This window comes from Hypanus sabinus, chromosome 19 (genome assembly GCF_030144855.1).
Source record: "Hypanus sabinus isolate sHypSab1 chromosome 19, sHypSab1.hap1, whole genome shotgun sequence".
NCBI lineage: Eukaryota > Metazoa > Chordata > Chondrichthyes > Myliobatiformes > Dasyatidae > Hypanus > Hypanus sabinus.
This window is the reverse complement of record NC_082724.1, coordinates 15580556-15600733: the sequence shown is the minus strand read 5'-3', so window position 1 is coordinate 15600733 and position 20178 is coordinate 15580556. Positions and strand designations below refer to the sequence as shown.

General features: G+C 38.6%; 1 protein-coding gene across 2 annotated transcripts in view; it reads right to left on the bottom strand.

Moving 5' to 3' along the window:
* The window catches only part of atg7 (ATG7 autophagy related 7 homolog (S. cerevisiae)), a 184153-nt gene that overhangs the window by 60202 nt on the left and 103773 nt on the right, over positions 1-20178 (bottom strand). The gene's annotated exons all lie outside the window — the stretch shown is intronic.

The window sequence follows — 20178 nt, the reverse complement described above, 5'->3', positions numbered from 1 at the left end:
TTATGTACAGATACTCCCGTGTCTAGCATCACTTTATGGACATACAATCAATCTATGTATATAAGCTATCTTAAGTATTTATATTTACTGTGTATTTTTTAAATTATTGCATTCTTTATCTTACTGTGCTTCTTTTCGTGCTGCATTGGAGCCAGAGTAACAATTATTTCATTCTCCTTTACACTTGTGTACTGATAGTGACATTAAAAATTCTTGAAACTTGAATCTCTTCTGGTTTCTTATTATAGAACATTATCTCCCTGTGAGATGCTACTACCAATTGACTGATAACGTCTTATTTCCTCCTTTTCAGCTACTTCAAAAACAGCTTGCATTTTTCTTCACGTTTTTTTCCTGAGATTACTCAGCTCAGGGTGCAATACCTTCACTTCTCAAACTTTTGTGGTGTCAGGAGTTGAGATGGTCCATCAGCTAGCATCGTTCATTGGTTTGTATCTGAGAATGACTTTGAAACAAGTTTGCAATCCCTGTAGATTTATCTTCAAGATTTGCATGGTGGTGGTGATAGGGGCGGGGGTCAGTAATCAGTTTTCCCATTGAAATCAGTGTGAAAATTTTCCCATTCACATCCAACAATGAATAGTTGGTGCATTAGGCTTCTGCTATTATGTGTGCTTTGGCTTGCTAACTTGTTGACTTGGACTCTAGTTGCTTCTAGGTACTATTCATGAGATTGTGATGCCTGGCATTCAGTATCTTCTTCCAGTAGTTCTCTCAGGTGTTCACGTTTTCATGAGTGAATAATAATTCACGCAGTGAGCTAACACTAGAAAACCTAGCTTCGTTCTTGTCCCTTGATGCTTCTAGCTTAAGTGATGTTGTTTCTGGGCTTTGCTTCACTCCACCCAGTGTTGAGGAACTGGTGCCTTAGATTTTATGACCCATTTGTCACCTTCCATTTTGCACATTACCTTTCCGGTTCTTTTCACCGCCGCATGGAGATTTATTGGCATCTAGTCTACAGTTCAAGCTCTCCTATACCGTTCTCATTTCCTCTATGTGTCTCTTCTGCTTTTGGCTAAAGAACATATTGACTTTTTCAGGGAATAAAAAGGTAGATGTTGGAAAGCGTACCATTCAAATATTATGTTAAGCGCTGTCAGTGAAGATTCCTCACTGAGCTTTAGTAGTTACTTCTCGCATTGTTTATAGAAAATCTTGGCTTCTAAAAGAAATCCCTTCAGCTTTGGCAGGGCTGATACTGAATAAAAAACCCTCTTAAAATGCAAATTCAGATCTTTTGAGTCCAGTCACATTCTTAACTGTCCACTGAAAGTTCCTCTCATTTTAATCTAAAGGGTTAGTGACATTGGCTATTACCCCTCTCTACTCCATCACTTGGAATTCCTTTGCAGAATTCCCCTTCAGCCGAATTGGTATCTTAAGTGATAGTTTAACAAAGGATTTACTTGGGGGTCAGTGGTAATGGAATGAAGAGAATCTTGAAAACAAAACATTCTGATTACTTGCAGATTAAGTCCATTTGGAGAGTATTTTCCCAATTGGAAAGTATTTTTAAATTTTCTTTGATCTTTCTGTCATTTTAATGCTTATTGAATTCACCCACAGACCCTCACAACTTCGCAGACCCAGGACAACAGGTCTTCCTGCCTCCACTTCAGAGAAGATGGAGAAAACTTTGTCCCACTGTTTTCAGTCATACCATGTTGTGGAATTTCATTTTCTCCATATTGCTGGTTTGTTATGTGCCATGTCAAATGATGTGGGTGAACATGGTCTTTGCATGACCCTGATTGTTCTTGGCAAATATTTCCTACAGAAGTGGTTTGCCATTGCCTTCTTCTGGACAGTGTCTTTACAAGACAGGTGACCCCAGCCATTATCAATACTCTTCAAAGAATGTCTTCCTGGCATCATTAGTCACATAACAAGGACTTGTGATATGCACCAACTGCTCATTCGACCATCCACCACCTGTTCTCATGGCTTCACATGACCCTAATTGGGTGGGCAAAGCAGGAGCTACACCTTGCCCAAAGATGACTTGCAGATCAGCTGAGGGAAGGAGCACCTTACACCTCCAACCCACCATCCAAATGAAGTTGGTATAAAAGAATTTTGATAGAAAATCGTGGTTTTGGACACCTATCTTCCATAAGGTCTTTCAAAAGTTGTCAGGTATAGATGACAGGCATCTGCTACTTTGTGCTCCAGAATTCAGTCTTATCTTTAGGTTTATGGTTCTAAGTTTGTTTCTTATCTGTTTTCTGAAAGGTATGGTAACCTGGATGTCATTCCTCCAAAAACTGCCAGATCTAGTCATTCTACGCTTGTAACATCTAATATGTCACTGAACTCTGTCATCTTCCATGACACAAATCTCTGGCTTTGATTCTTATACATTGGCCTTTTCTTACTGTATCATTTTCTCTTCACAGTCTCCTTTCTTATTTGCACATTCTTTAACCAATGATTGAGCTTACCACATCATCTGCAGTTTGACCCATATGTTGGGGAATTGTTTTGCTGCTGAGAATTAACACAGTCACACACATCTGCTACCTGGTCTTTTCTTTTAAAGTCTGTTTTTCATTTTTTGGTTTCTGTTACCTCACTGCAAGGGCCCTGTCCCTTTTCCCAGGACTGATCTGGAAACTGGTTGGTTGTACATTCAAATATTTTTATCTGTCTACTTGTGGCCTCCAGTGCAGCAAGTAAATCAGCAGCTTGTCTCCAACTTTCAATCAAACCTTACTGTATGTCTATGCTCTCAACAGGACTGCCGTACTAATTTTTCATCCATTCCTTTAACTTTGGAGTTACTGATTTTATTTCTGAGACACAGAATGAAATCAGCTAAATGTTTATTCCCTCAAAGTTTGGAATACATACTTCTGGATTGGGTAACTCAATCAATACACATCAAATATCTGAAATATATCATGAGCATTTTACTTCTCAACTGCTGAAAATATCTAATCTTGCATTTTACCCTTAAGTAAAAAGAAGATTTCTCTTCGGTGCTTATTAAAAAAATTTCTTAACATCTCTGTAACATGATCTTATCCAGCATAGAGTAAAATGCTGCAGATTTTGTAGCTATTGTCACACAATGTTATCTTATGTTAATGTTTTTTTAAAATCATCTGACCTTTCTGCATTCATGAAAAACAGATTTTCTTTCCTTGACTTTGACATTACAAACATGTACTCCATGTTTCTTTTCCAAGACATTGTTTGTTAACGAGACGTCTAGCCTCTGATCTCTGGCTCGACAAAGAGTTTATTCTTCAAGCTTCATGCCAGAGCTTGCAGAGGTTATGATGCACGTACAATACATGAAGTACAGGCAGTTCCTGGGCTCCATTCCTGAGTCAATGTGTATGCAGCATGGAAAACGACCCTTTGGCCCAATTCTTCCATGCCAAGGTGCCTAACCAAGCCAAACTCATGAGCCCGACTTTGGTCAATACCCCTCCAAATTATTCCCTTAGTGTACTCATCCAAACGCTTCTTAAATGTTTTTATAGAATGATGATGGTGTTGAGTTTGCTGACTCTGAAGTTCTAAATTCAATACCTTAAGCCGTATCATATATAAACAGCCATGAGTACGCTCACTGAAGGGAGATTATACTGTAACTCCCAATTTTCAAAGACTAGTTTACTTCTGTGTTTATTCTCCACAGTGAGTTTAGCTGCCAATACCCACTATTACAGTGGAGGGTCCTCTCTCCCTACCAAGGAGAAGATACTCCCAGTTCATTTATTTTCAGTGATACATGTTTAAATCCAAACAACATTTTCAAATGCATTGAAAACTTAGAGGATTTCTATATTAAACATTTCTAAAACACAAATGATTTCCAAACCATTGATACAATTCCTATAAACTAAAATGACATAACAATGATACAGATGAACAAATCGTCTGTTGCAGAAATTGAAGCCAGGGGAACGGTTTCTCATCACTCCAGGGTTCTTCCCTTGCTTCTTGTTATTTCTCACCCCATCCTTAATAAGCCTGAACTGCTCTCCGTATTTATACCCTGTTTCTCTTCCACATGAGTGACTTCATATGTATATAAAATTTTCATTCATACCTTTTAACCTTTTTTTAACACAGTCTAAAAGCATCTTGGAGACATAGATTCCAGGCAATGTAATAAAAGTTAACTTCCTCGAGTACATAAAACTCCCAACATGAATAGATCAGTTACTTGATATGCTAAATGTTTGCTTACATCTGGTCTGCAAGCTTCTTTGAACTAAGCAACTTAAGAGTCAGCTAGTCTGTTTGAAACAAGCCAAATTAAATAACTCATTGTCTTATACTGCCCTCTTCAGCCATAATAAACCAGGTGCAGTCAGGCACATCTTACTTTTCATAGATAGAGCTGCTGCGTTTAGAAAGCGAGCTTAGCAAAACATGAGACAGGAAGGTAATGTCCATCAGGGTACCTGTCTCAACTATTTTATCTGACAGCTCATTCCATGTATGCACAACCCAATACGTGAAGTTGTAACCCAATTTCTCCGTAAGTCTGAAGATCTGTTGTCTACAGTACCCATATGTTATCACTCTACATACCCTCGCTATAATACTTACATTTCATCAAACATGCACCTTAATACTACCTATAATTAAACTAATGTAATATACTGTACCCAGTTATTAATGTATGTGACAAAATGTTTATTATTACTATCATGAAAAATGCTTTAAAATGTCTAAGAGAAATTAGTAGTGTGGAATTTTTGGAAGTCAGTTCAGCTGTAAAATTTAAGAAAAACTTGAGAGCCCCTGTTTAACTGTCAACTTGTTTAACAAGTTGTATACTTATACTTAACATTATGGACTCTTATTGAAATGTAACAAAAATGTAATATTTATAGTAAGATTACATGGAGCATTCCTCAAGAGGCAAGAATGCTATGAAATTAGCCATGGTTAAGTACCAGTTGACTTATCAACATGAAGTACCACAGCAATGATGGAAGAAATGTGAACTTCCAGAAAACTGAGGCAAATATAATTTTGAGGAGCTGGTCTTCTGACTTGAAGAAACATACAGCTTTCTTATACAAAGACAGGAAGTGAAGACTTAAAATTGTAGAATGTTATAAATCAAAGTATTGAGTATAAGAGTTGGAATATTATGGTGAGGTTGTATAAGGCATTGCTGAGGCCAAATTTGGAGTATCATGTGCAGTTTTGGTCACCGAATTACAGGAAGTATATTAATAATGTTCAAAGAGGTTTACAAGGATGTTTCCAGGTCTTGAGAAACTGAGTTACAGAAAAAAGTTGAATAGGTTAGGACTTCATTCCCTGGAGCGTAGAAGAATGAGGGGAGATTTGATCGAGGTATATAAAATTATGATGGGTATAGATAGCGTGAATGCAAGCAGGCTTTTTTCACTGATGTTAGGGGAGAAAAAAAACCAGAGGACATGGATTAAGGGTGAAGGGGGAAAAGTTTAAAGGGAACATTAGGGGGGGCTTCTTCACACAGAGAGTGGTGGGAGTGTGGAATAAGCTGCCAGATGAAGTGGTAAATGTGGGCTCACTTTTAACACTTAAGAAAAACTTGGACAGGTAGATGGATGAGAGGTGTATGGAGGGATATGGTCCTGGTGCAGGTCAGTGGGACTAGGCAGAAAAATAGTTCGGCACAGCCAAGAAGGGCCAAAAGGCCTGTTTCTGTGCTGTAATGTTCTAAGGTTATTTGTAGATTTTATCCTAAATCTGCTTGTCAATATTGTGAAGAGAACTGTAATACCATGCAGTCTAATGGATACAAATGAACTCCAATTCCAGTAACAGAATACCATTATTTGAGCATTTAAACTATTTTCCTGAAATTATTGAGACAAGCAAATACTTAATTCTATGTGAGAATGCAAAAAAATGCTGGCATTGTCTTAAAATTGTGCTTTTAGAATCTTTGCATAGCTTGTTTTTAATAGAGCATCCGAATCACCTGATTTTATTTTTCATGATGATGAATAAACACATAAAAATAGTCCATGAGCTGGGCTTGTAATCAGCTGATAGCATAAAGATGCCACCAAAGCAGTTAGGATGCAAGGATCTTGAAAACATCGGGAACGGAACTTCTACAATTACAAACCATGGTGAAAGAATACAGTTCAAAAGTTCAGTTATCAGGGTACATATACATCACCACATGTGGCCCTGAGATTCATTTTCCTGTGGGCATTCTCACCAAATCTACAGAATAGCAACTATAACAGGATTAATGAAATATCAAGTGGAGTGTAGAAGACAACAAATTATGCAAATGCAAATATAAATAAACAGCAATAAAGAACAAGAATGTGAAATAACAAGATAAAAAGTCCTTAAAGTGAAATCATTGGATGTAGGAACATCTCAATGAATGGACAAGTGAGTGTAGTTATCCTCCTTTATTCAAGAGCCTGATGGTTGAGGGGTAGTAACTGTTCTTGAAGCTATTGGTGTGAGTCCTGAGGCTCTTGTACCTATCACCTGATGGCAGCAATGAGAAAAGAGCATGGCCTGGGTGGTGAGGATCTTTGATGAAGGATGCTGCTTTCCTATGATAGATTTCATGTCTAGTGGTTGAGGGGGGGGGGGCAGGGGAGAGGCTTTACACATGAGTATGAAGTAGTAATTCTCCTCCTACATGTGTACCAGTGCCTCTGCTGAGATAAGCTAAGACTGGCATTTTACCAGAATTAAAATAGAAATACCCTCTAGCTGGGAGAGTTTATTTTGTGTACACGAAACAAAACATGAGGTCATCTTTAAACAATGGTTAGGAATTTTGTTACATACAAAGCCCTGAAAAAATATTACCCATTGAATCTCCATCCCGTTCCAAAATAACAGGGTGGTTTATGAAACTCTATGGCTGCATGAGATAATGGTGGTCTTGGCTTTACTTTTACTTCAAATAAGTGAATCAAATTAATTCTACTCTTAATGATTAACAATTCAAACACTGCACTTACATTAGTCATTCCGTTTCAGGAAGAGCACAGCGACAGAGAAAATGCAGAAGTGTCAGGCTAATACTAGTCCTCATGTTATTAAGAATGATTCATGAACAAAATTGCTTTCCCTGAGCGGAGAAGTTCAGCAAACTCATGATGCAGACCATCAAGATAATGATGTGGATTTATTGAAACTATACTCATACACAATAATCTAGTTATGCCTGAGGAAAAAAATGTAATATCTAACGCATAAAAGTCATTCACCATACGAGGACTTTAGACCTCTCCAAGATCGGGCAAGTGTTGTATGATAGTTGTGTAGACAGCAGAGGTTGTCTGCTCCTTCCATTACTATGTGTGCTTCTATGTATTCCTGATGCATGGTTTTGATGTTCTCACTACCATCATTTTAAATGCCTCTGTTTCATCCAGACTGATTATGGGTCAGAGATTCGCAGAAGTCCATAGGAAGGAATGCTGCATTCTTCAAGGAGACTTTGAAGACATCCTTGAATCTTTTCCTTTGTCTACTTGATAACCTCTCCCATAACCCAGCTGAAAACCAAGTGTCTCCTTCGGGAGCCTATTGGTCACCCTGTCTTACAAGCCTTCTCTGTCAATCAATAACGTAATTTCTACTCTGATCTTAACCTCAACTCTACATGCCCATAAACTTTCACCCTACCGCCTATGAAGAAAACTTCCCCCATGCATGCCCTATTTTTATCAAAAATCATTGTCAGAATTACTTTATTTAATGTCTGCAATTGATTGAGAACTGAATGTGCGGCTCTTTCTTGAGATTAATTTAAGAGGGAATTCTTGACTCTGATTCTTCTTGGAATGGCCTCTGAAAGCTCAGCCTCAATATACTTTACATCAGGCACTATGAAAAGTCTGTTTTGTAGTCTGGCAAATGTTACAGTGCAAGGTCCTTCTTATATTTGAATACGTTATTTTTACTGCAGTTGGTATTGTTTACTAGCAAATGTCCAAGGGATTACTTTTCCATTATTTACCATTTCTCTCTGTACTTCATTGAACAATGCACAATCCTACTGAAAGCCCTTTGTTATTTTCAAAGTACCCTTTTAACTTCATAAAATTATGCACATTGAATTATATGCGTGGGCTTGGCTGCAGCTGGCTACTTGTTCACTAGACCAATGAACTCTCCATAATCACAAAGTGGGACAGAATAGCTAATAGAGAAATACTAAAATTATGCAGTCAGAGGTCTCCCATAGAAAAATATTCAGCACCACCATCTGTTAGATTATTATGTGAATTATTATGTGGAGACAGCAGCTGTGATACAGTTGCAGTTTCTGAAGATGCTCTTTTGTGATATTCAGATACTGTGTGGCTGACTCCCTTTGGCCACCAGTATGTTCACAGGTGGCCAGATGCTTTAATCTTTTATAACTCCGCTCTGCATCTAAAATTACCTCTCAAGTCTAGAATGAAATTAGAAATGCTCCTGATTATTAGCCCTAGGGGTCAAAACATGAAAATCAGAGGACAGGAAAACAAGTCTAGACTTCTTTGAAAAAGCAGGACTGCCCAGTAGAACTCCAGACATCAATAAGACTTGTAATAGGCTTGTAAACACATTTTACATTTGTTTGACTCTATAAAGCTATAATTTCCTTCAAATTCGCTTATGGGATCGCACTTAGATCCCTTTGTTAAATAACAAAATTAAGTTCTCTTTTAAATATTGTTCTTCCCAATAGACTGTAACATTCCTGTTGCAAAAGAACTAAAATGTCAATAATTTTTAGTAAATCTCACAAAACCTGTAGTTAGATTAAAATATCTACAGTATATCACCAATTTCAAAGATTCAAAGTACATTATGCAGTGTACCATCTGATTCACCTTTGCACAGACAGCCATGAAACAGAGAAAACCGCGGAACCCATTCAAAGAATAATACCAACCCCCGCCCAAGCACAGAAAAAAATCAAATTGCGCAAACGACAACAAAAAGATGAATGAAAAACATAGAATATAAACATCAAAATTGAGAGAGTCCAGGTATGTTCAGTTAAACTTAGTGTTCGCTATTTGCGGGCCTCCCTGAATCCCCACAATAGCAACAGAAAAAAGATGTTATCAGAAAACACATCATAATGTGAACTACAGAGTCCAGTCCATAAATGGTATCTCAGCTTACTAATAATTCATCTTCCTTATTAATTGTAGTAAGACTTCTGGCCTAATGATTTTTATTTTTTTCCAGTCTGATCACAATAATACATTTAAAAAGTATCATTAACAGGCTGGATACAATGTCTTGCTTGTATTCCTTGCAGATGGAATAAAGGTTAAGGCCAAATATCTTCTTAGAAAGGCAATGAACATCTTGGAATGTTTTTTTCCCTCATATATCCCCCCCCCCCCCCAAATGGTTTTCACCACTTATTTGGGGGTGGGGTGGAATATCTGAGAAAAGTTATTTTCCTTCCATGGAATTGTGGAAGGCAAGACTACTGAAAAGCAACCATGATATAGAACATATTCTCAAGATTCCTAACACATTAAGTCAAGAAATAAATGAGCCACACATACCACAAGAAGTTCCCAAGTTCTGTCTTGATCTCAGTCACAGCGTGTGTCAGGAACACAAGAAAAAACAGCAACTGGCTTGGCGAGTCAGACACAAATATAACTCGTGTGTCCAAATGAAATAGCACGTCAATTCTCTCTTTGACGACATAATAAAGAGATATCATTCTAAGCAGAGACCCATATCATCAAAGCACAAGAGATTCTGCAGATGCTGTAAATCCAGAGCAATACACACAAGATTCTGGAGGAACTCAGCAGTTCAGGCAGCAGCTAAGGAAATGAATAAACAGTTGATGCTTTGCGGCAAGACCTTTCATCAGGACCCATATCATCACACTGTCACAACCACGGATTCGGCAGCGCAGTAGATATGGCAATTGCGCTTCTGAATTTGCACGTGTCAGCTAATTATTATTTAATTGTGATCGTATTTACCTCCATACTTGTTGTCGTAGGGCTTGTCGAGACTTGGAGACAGCAACGCTTCACTTTTGTTTGCATCGGCCTCGCCTGAGAAATTAGACTGTGGAGTCAAATGTCTCTGAAGACTCGTGGTACGCGTTTAATAACTAGATGTTCTTTTCAGCCGCAGTGTAGGCTTCGTTTCCCGTTTCAGAGTTTTAGTTAACGGCCTTGTTTGGCCTAGTGTTTATTGCCTTCTTTTCCCTCAGACACTGTTTGCATTAAAGTTCAGTGAACTATCGACCCACTTCAGTGTCTCTCACTCCACACTTGGGTCACATCCAAACTGCGGTGACACATACTCTCTCTGTGACGATACTAGACCTGGGATATATCATAGTTCCTGTTTCTTTTTAAAAGAAACATCCTAAACATACACAAAATTGAGCAGACACAACATATGCTGCCATATTCCCTTCTCCACAGAAACAACTCTTGTGCTCTTCCAGTTATTACAGATGAAGGATGGATCACATCATAAAAAAGTCAATAGTAGTTGGTGTCTTTCAGCCCATTCAAGCTCACATTTCACTGAAAAATTATGACCCTTGAACCCATTTTGCTATGGAAATGCTTGCAATTGTTTTACTCCTTAACTGCCACATTTGTCTGGTTACAACATACCAACTTCAGTCACTAATCTTCAGATCTGAATATGGACCGTAGATTAAATTTAAAATGCAGCCCTGTACCAAAAGTTCCTAAAAGTTCTGAACCGCAGTTAGTTGGAAGACCAGATAATGCTGATTTAAAATTAATTTGTGTGTCTGTAGTGTGGGTGTGAAAAAGATGTTTAAAAGCTATATGTATTTCAAAGGAAAGCATTCTAGATGCTTGTAAATATAGACATGTCCTTTGATCTTTAGCATATAAAATGTCATGTATTGCGTTGAGCAGGCCTCTTCCTGCAAAAGAGTCGCAATTTGACACCTGCTGTGTCTCATTTTGTTGAATAAAGAGACTATTTCAGTTATACCAGCTACTTCTCTCCGGTGACTTAGCTCACACGACAAAAGGGGCAGTGCCAAATTCTAATCTATCTTAAAAGACGATCATGCAATAGATCACGTTTAAAAAAAAAAGACATATTTAAACTATTGATCTTAACTATGCAAGCTTCAAAGCAGCTGACATCGGGAAAAAAAAGCAAATTCCGCAAGCTGAAAACTGAAATGCCAGTACAAATATTTCATTAACTCATGAATGAATTGTGCAAGTCTACAGCGATGAGTAGGTCAATCAAGCTAGCACTGACTGCTGGTTGTAACAGTATATGCATGAAGGAATGACAAGCACACTGTGTATTCCCTTACATACCAGATACATTATTCAGAGTGATATATTTGAGAGAAATGTGAGCGTACCCTACTACCATATCACAGCCAGCAGACATGGTGATTACAAAGCATTTCCTTTCTAATTTTAAACGGCCACGGTAGCCTCTCTGTCCAGCTGCTAAATGTGAAAGCGTGAAATAATGGCACTCCTAAACGGAATAGTAATTAAAGCCCACTAGTAATAAAATAACCAAATGCACAATAACAAGACTTAAATGTAAGTATATTAGATCATCACCAGTCAGAAATTATTGTCTTCATAAATACAATCTGATCTACAGTTAAGCACCTATACTTGGCAGAGTCAAATATAACCCAGAATATCCTTTATAAATAGACGACCTGATAGACACAGGCATCATCGATTCAGTGCTATTCTAAGGAATTAAGTCATCTACACTGTATTACAGCATGAAGCGCACTTGTCCAAACTGAGAAGCAGGATCCATTTTGTGCTGGATTCACAAGTTTAAAAAAAAGACACTGCAAATATGAGCTAAAAACTGTAAATATACAGTAGGGACATAGTTGAGCTAAAAAATGTGAACAGCTAGACTTTTCATCACGTTAAAAAGGATGTCTTGATCATTTTGCTCTTGAAACGCATGGAAAAGAAAACATGCTTCTACAAAGAAAGGTCAAAACTGATATATGGTTGAGAAGCTAATGGACTGAAGATTGAACAGAACACAAGTTGTAGTTTCAGTAACTGAAGAATATGGTAGAATCAGAGTGTTGAACAGTGGTCTTGGATATTCACTTACGGCCCTCAGTTCTTTAAGCAGGGCATATAGCACAGGGACAGGGAAGGTTTTTTAAAAAATATATATGTAAAAACAGGGTGCTATTGGGTGGTACAAGAGTGCAGTGGTTAGCACAACGCTTTACAGTATCAGTGACCTGGGTTCAATTCCCGTCACTGCCTGTAAGGAGTTGTACGTTCTCCTGTGTGCGTTTCCTTCCACAGACCAATGACACACTGGCTGGTAGGTTAGTTGGCCATTGTAAATTGTCCCGCGATTAGGCTAGGGTGAAATCACAGGTTGCTGGGCAGCAGGGCTTGCAGGGCCAGAAGGTCTTACTTTGCACTACATCACAATAAATAAATTAAATTAAAAAGGCAAACAGCAAATTGAAGAAGATTCAAAATGGTTCACAGCTCGAAGGTTTACAAATGCTTTTGTGCAAACCCATCTCATTTAAATAAATCAAGACTAGGCACCTACATGGGGTAAGGTTGTATATTCTTTATGTGAATTGCTATGGAAAAAAGAAACTGTTTTATTCAAATACACAATCTTCATCTCATGTTTTAACTTCTGAAAAAAAGACTGAATGGGTTATATCGGACTGCCTTGCTGAGAGCCTGTTTGGTGTAACAAGTGTAAAAGACATGAATATCCAGTTTAGGTTGGAAGAGGATATTACTCTTAAACACCAGGTTGCACTACCATGCAACAGATATGGAGAACTGCAGGTTAATGTTTCGAAAAATTGAGAGGAATGTGTAGAATTCAAAGAGATTATGTCTCCAGTAAAGCCAAATAGTACTGCAAAATTATGATTAATGTTACATCCAAATTATATTATTAGAACTCTTATCCTCACATGTGCAATTCATTATAATATTCATACCAACATTTATAATGGAAATTGCTCTTGAAGACCTGTTGCTCTATGATTGCATATGATAGGAAATGTGACTGAACACAATAAATTTATGATCAGTTTCTGCAATAGAAGAATGTTAAAAAAAGTTATGAATGGAAATACAAGAACAGATGCGCAACTTCAAAAATGAGGAACTAAATGTCTGCATGGTTTTTTATTTAGGTTATGCACCATGCATGTCTATAAGCCTTCCAGTTCTTTATGTAGGATCAATTCAATGTCACATTCAAAAGCGTAAAACCCAAGCAAGCATAAACACCAACAGATTCTGCAGATGCTGGAAATCTTCGGCAACACACACAAAATGATGGAGGAACTCAGCAAGTCGGAGGAATAAGCAGTCAATGTTTTGGGCCGAGACGCTTCATCGGGAATAATCTTCCTTCAATCTCCAGTTAAAAAGCCGGTCCACACATCAGTTATAAAACCAATTATTTTAATGGAGAAAAATAACAATACATAATCTAAACACGAGAAACTCTGCAGATACTAGAAATACAAAACAACATGCACAAATTGCTGGCAGAACTCAGCAGCTCAGGCAGTATCTAAGGAATAAACAGTCGACGTTTCAGGCCGAGACCCTTCTTCAGGACTGAAAAGAAAGGGGGAAGATGCCAGAATAAAAAGGTAGGGGTAGGGGAAGGAGGCTAGATGGAAGGTGATAGGTGAAGGCAGATGAGTGGGAAGGGGCAAGGCCTGGAGAAGAAGGAATGTTGACAGGAAAGGAGAAGGGACCGTTAGAGAAAAGGAAGAAGGAGAGGACCCAAGGGGAAATGATAGCCAGGTGAGTAGAGGTAAACAGCCAGAGTGGGGAATAGAGGAAGAGGGGAGGGGGAGGGAAAAAAGATTATTGGAAGGAGAAATTGATACTCATGCCATCAAGTTGGACTGGATAATCTATGCAGTCAGCAATTATACTGTGGAATTCAGATCTGACAGCAAATATTTATAAATCTACCATCTACCGAAGTGATATAATGTTGCATGTAAATGCTCTGGCAAAATTGAAAACTTTTTGTTAAATAGTCCTTAAAGACTATTCAGAATTTAATGAATGTTGGCTGAACAGTGTTTTTTTTCCTCCTCCCGATCAGAAAACAGTACTTTGGCTCAGTTATAAAAGAAATCTTGAAACAGGGAAAATGTTGTCCTGGTGACAAATGCCTCAATGAAACTATTCTGGAATATTCAGTCCAACGATGCACAATTCCCACCATGACAACTTTTTACAAAAGAGTTTGAATAGCTTACCAACTGAACAGCATCAGTCTAACAAATAATCTACAACTCATGAAGACCTCACTCTAAATGCCACACACTGCCTAACATTAATATGCAAAAAAAACATTTCGTCCAAACAAAATGTATATTCTACTGATAAGATACATTAAATTGATGCTGGATTTTTCATACACTCGGTAGCCACAGGAGTGGAATGCAATGTGGCCTACTGCTGCTGTAGCCCATCCACTTCAAGGTTTAACGTGTTGTGCATAGAGATGCTCTTCTGTACTCCACTGTTGTAACACGTGATCATTTGAGTTACTGTCACCTTCCTGTCAGCTTGAACTATTTTGGCCATTCTCCTCTGACCTCTCTCATTAGCAAAGCATTTTCCCCTACAGAATTGCAGTTCTCACTGGATTTTTGTTGTTTTTTTTTGCACCATTCTCAGAAAATTGTAGAATTTGTTGTGCGTGAAAATCCGAGGAGATCAGCAGCTTCTGAGATACTCAAACCACCCCATCTGGCAGCAACAATCATTCCACAGTCAGTCACTTAGATCACATTTCTTCCCCGTTCCCATGTTTGGCCTGAACAACAACTGGACCTCTTGACCGTATCTGCGTGCTTTTACGCAGTGAGCTGCAGCTACACGATCGGCCAGTCAGATATTTGCATTAACGAGCAGGGATACAGGAGAATCTCATGAAGTGTCCACTTTGAAATGTTGCTTTAAATTTAGCGCTAGATTTCGGTCTTTAGTGAACGTTTTGAAAACTGAAACTATTGAAGCAAAAAACAGATTTAAACTAACAGACTTACGACTTTTGTCAGGAGCTCAAAATTTTCAAACTTCTATTTATCCGTTGGTAGGGAAATTACGTCCATTATGTGTAAAGGTCACTCTAATACTTTCCATGAATCACATGTTCAGTTCTTAGATTCTCGTGCAATTACCTTAAACATACAAATAGCACCTTAGTACAAAAAGGCAAACTGCTAAATTTCTGGAAACTTACATCTGGTTATAATTTGACTGTAATGAACAACTTGTTTCTAGACAACAGAAAATCTACAGGGGCCCATTTACACTACAACTGTTCATTGCTAATCAAGCACAGGTCTCATGTCTCCCTTATTAAATTCAATTCCCTTTGAATTATGTCCAAACATGAATGTTGTGCAATATCATTCTTTATTGAAAACTATAGAAGATGGTTCAGCAGCAAAGCTTAAGCAGAAAATGACATTAATAAGTGAATAACAATTGATTCAAAATCCAGAAGGAAGAGTGGGGCATGGCAACACATCAGCTGTAAGTTGCCCTGCAAGCCACATGCAATCCAGACGTGCAAATATATTGCCATAACTTCACCATTGCGGGCTTAAAATCCTGCAGCGATCTCCCTAATAGCATTGTGGGTAAACCCACACCCCAATGACCGCAGCAATTCAATCCGGCAGCTCTCCACCATCTTGTCAAGGTCTCTAGGGACTGGCAATTAAATGCTGAATCAGCTGCAAGGCCCATAATCCTTGAATCTCGCTTCTTGCTGCTGCCATCAGGAAGAAAGTAAAGGAACCTTAGATCCTACACCACCAGGTTCAGGAGTTGTTAGTATCCTTCAAGTTATTTACCGTTTGCTGGCTCCTGAGCCAATGTGGTTAACTTCTCTCACTGCAACACTGATCTGATTCCACAACCTATGAACTCACTTCAAGGATTCCACAACTCATGTTCTCAGTATTTATTGATCGATTGATTGTTTGATTAATTGATCTACTTATTTATTTGCAGTTTGTCTTTTTTTACACACTGATGAGTAATATATCAGTATTTGTATGTAGTTCTCTCACTGCTCCTATTGCATTTCAGTGTACTACTGTGAATGCCTGCAAGAAAATGGATCTCAGGGTAGCATGTGGTAACATATACGTACTTTGATAATAAATTTACTCTGAACTTTCAATATAAAAAAGGGGGACTATCCGTTACTCAAACTGTCATGCAGATGTCAGAATCAAATTTAGTATCACCAGCATATGTCATGAAATTTGATGACTTGTGGCACATTGCAATATACAGCAATAAAAACTATAAATTATAATAAGTAAATATAAAAATAAATTAAACAAGAAAGGGAAAAGTATTGAGGAAGTTTTCATGGCTTCATTGTCCCATTCAGAAATCCAATGTTAGAGGGAAAGAAGCTGTTACTGAAATGTTCAGTGTGGGTCTGTTATTTTTTTATAAAGCCAATTACTATAAATGCTAATCTACTTCAGGCGAGAGGAGATACAGGATTCAAGTCAAATAACAAGTGTTTCTGTCATAGATGTTCAGCAACTTTACAAAATGTAATGCCATTACATCCCACAGACTTCCAAAGAAATATTATCAGGGCAGGTGGCCAAAAGCTTGTTTAAAGAGCAGGTTTTAAGGTCTAAAAAGCTAATAAAGAACTGAGATGCCGATAATCTACACAAAAAACAGAAAATGCTGGAAATAGTAAGTCAGGCCACATCTGTGGGAAAAGAAACAGGCAATGCTGTTATGGTTTGCAACTCCAAAACATAAAACTAATTGGAAGACAAAAAAGGGAGGCCGAAATGAGAGTCTGATTTCATTTTTACTTTAAGCGAGGCATGGATCTATGACAGCAGTGTCATGATATACGCAGCTCTCATATTTTTACATATCACTGTAATGAATTATTTGAACAGGAAAAGAATGTTGACTCAAACAATAAAATTACAATATTACTCAAATATTAAATACACAACAAACGCTTAAATCAATGCCTAATATGCCACTTAGAACCAAGGTGGCGAACATGTGGAATTCTCAAGCATAGGAGATTGTGGAGGCCATCATTCTTCACACAGGGCTTATGGGATTAAGAGATATGGGTTAACATAGGTTAACTGGTTACTTGAGATTGATCTTGATGAATCAACGATGGTGGGAGTGCAGGGGGACGCTAGAGGAAAAAGGGGAATAGTGTAGATGAATCTTTAATGACTTTAGGATATAATGGACTTAATAGACTGCTTCTGTGACTCTATAACTCTAAACCATCAGAAATTATACTAAACATCCATTATTAAGGACCTCCAGCACCCAGGGCATGTCCTCTTCTCATTGTTACTGTCAGGTAGGAGGTACAGAAGCCCAAAGACACATACTCAGTGATTCAGGAACAGCTTCTTTCCCACTGTATTGATTCCTAAATGGACATTGAACCTATGAACACTACCTTACTTTTCTTTTTAAAAAAATACATATTATTTCTGGTTTGCACTATTTTTAATCTATTCAATATACTTACTGTAATTGATTTACTTATTTTTTTTCTATATTATCATGTATTGCATTAACTGATGCTGATGATTTCACGACCCATGCTGGTCTGATTCTGATTCTGATTCTGAACATGCAAAAAGATGCACAGTCAAAAAAGAAAACAGGAAAAATGTAAGCATCTTCAAAAGCTTCAAATGTTTTAGGAACAGAAGGGACTTAAGGGTCAGGTTAGTGTTTGGCAACAGGGCGTGGGGGAGTTAGAGGTCAGGCCGGAGTCCAGTCCTCTGTCCCATGTTTGAAGGCCAGTCTTGGACATGTGATGAAGGACATCAGTGGACAGATGTTGGGCTGGCAAGTGCGGTGGACGAAGACCAGCGAGAACAAGGGCTGCTGGCCTGGCAGATCGGTGAGTCCCACCAGGTCTGGAGGGTCAGGGATTGGAGGTCTGTGCAGGAAGGAGCACACAGGGGTCAGTGGCCCCCTAGGTGTGCAAATGGTCAACTCCAGAGGCTGGGGCTGGAGAACGGGGTCTCACCATCAACGGGTCCAGAATTCAAGACCTAGAGTTCAGGGTCTCATCTTTAGCGAGTCCTCGGGTCAACAACAAAGATAGAAGCCTGAAGGTGGACTGAAACTCCAGAAGTCGAGGCCTACTGGCCAAATCTTGTGAGGGGGGTGGATGGAGGAGAGAGAAAGGAGAAAAGAAGGCGAGTGAGAGAGCCAGAGAGAGAGAGATAGAGAGATGGATGGATAGAGAGACGAAAAGGGCTTAATTTGTTATTGTTGTTTTGTTACTGTAGTTATAGTTTGTGTTGTCCTGATGAACATTGTGGGCAACTGGCACTGATGTGAGTGGCAAAACTTACGGTCTGCCCCAAGCACATCCTTAAGTTGTGCTGACCAAGCAAAGTGAAGTTAAAACTTCTAGCATCTGTTCTTTATCTACCTCTGTGAAGTGTATAAATATTGTGGAAATTAAATCCTCCAGTGGGAGAATCTAGAACTGTTTGAAAACAGTCACCATTTCAGGGACACGAGGCAAAGTCTTCTCTCTAGAAGCGGTGTGAGTTGTTGAAGCTTTCTTTCTCAAAGTCTTCCAATGTTTTTATGGCACCTTCTTTGAAAGCGATGGGTTGAGAGACTACTTGGAGAATCAAGGGGCCGAGTGGCCCACTCATGTTCCTAACTCATACATTTGTCATGTTGTTCACCAAGGAAAAGAATTCAAATATGTGCAAAACCAAAATACCTAGGTGTGTGTGAACATACGGGTACAGAAATGCTAGACCAGCAGCAGCTTTATTGAGATTTCAACACAAATGTTACCAATCTATGGCTTACAGAGCTGTTACTAAGACTTAGTATAAGAAAGGGAGCTGATTCCCAAAAGTCTTGCACTGTCCTCTATGATGAATGACAGAGATCAAATTGTACCAGTCTCAGAAACCTAAGGAAGCTGCAAAGCAGCCTCCAAAGTAAGTTATTCCTCAAAGATTCAATTAAAACCAGATGTGCTTTAGGCAGTAGTAAGTCAGCACAGATTATTGTACAGTTCTAACTTGCAAGCAACAAGATCTCTTCCAGAAGATGAATTTTGTTTATTCACAAACTCAAAGCCTAACATTAGAGACAAGCTAAATCAAACTACACCTAGCCAGTAGTTCACAGTCTGCCACAGAATCATTTGCACTTTCTCAATACCTCAATTTCTCTCCAGCCCAAGACTCACATCAAGACTCTCTCTCTCATAGCTATTCTCCATCCCCTCCCTCCTATGAACTTTTGCAAGTTTACTACGACCCTGTGGCCTCTGCTCTGCATCTGCACCTCTTCACCTTCTTATACCTCATTCTGCTACCGTCTCTCCCTCAACGACTCCACAGACTGATACACAAGTTCATTATCATGGACATACATCTCGTGGGCTTGTTGCAGCAGCAGCATGATACATAAATGGATCCCCAGAACCAGAGAGACACAAATGGATGTCTACCAATACAAATCATTGAGGCCCATCGTAGCATAGTCACTCAGGGATGCATTCAATATACTCTGAGTATTGAAAAGATACAGTATTGGAAGTGGATGCTTCAGTCCACTAAGTCCAGGCTGATGATCAACCATCCATTTATCTATATATATATATATAGCTGTACCGTGGAGAGCATTCTGACAGGCTGCATCACTGTCTGGTATGGAGGGGCTACTGCACAGGGCCGAAAGAAACTGCAGAAGGTTGTAAATCTAGTCAGCTCTATCTTGGGTACTAGCCTACAAAGTACCCGGGACATCTTCAGGGAGCAGTGTCACAGAAAGGCAGCGTCCATTATTACTGACCTCCAGCACCTAGGGCATGTACTTTTCTCACTGTTATCATCAGGTAGGAGATATAGAAGCCTGAAGGCACACACTCAGTGATTCAGGAACAGCTTCTTCCCCTCTGCCATTTGATTCCTAAATGGACATTGAATCTTTGGACACAACTTCACTTTTTAAAAAATATAATCTATTCAATATATGTAATTGATTTACTTGTTTATTTATTATTATATGTTATTTTATTTGTTATTATTATTTTTGTTTTCTCCACTAGATTATGTATTGCATTGAACTGCTGTTACTAAGTTAACAAATTTCA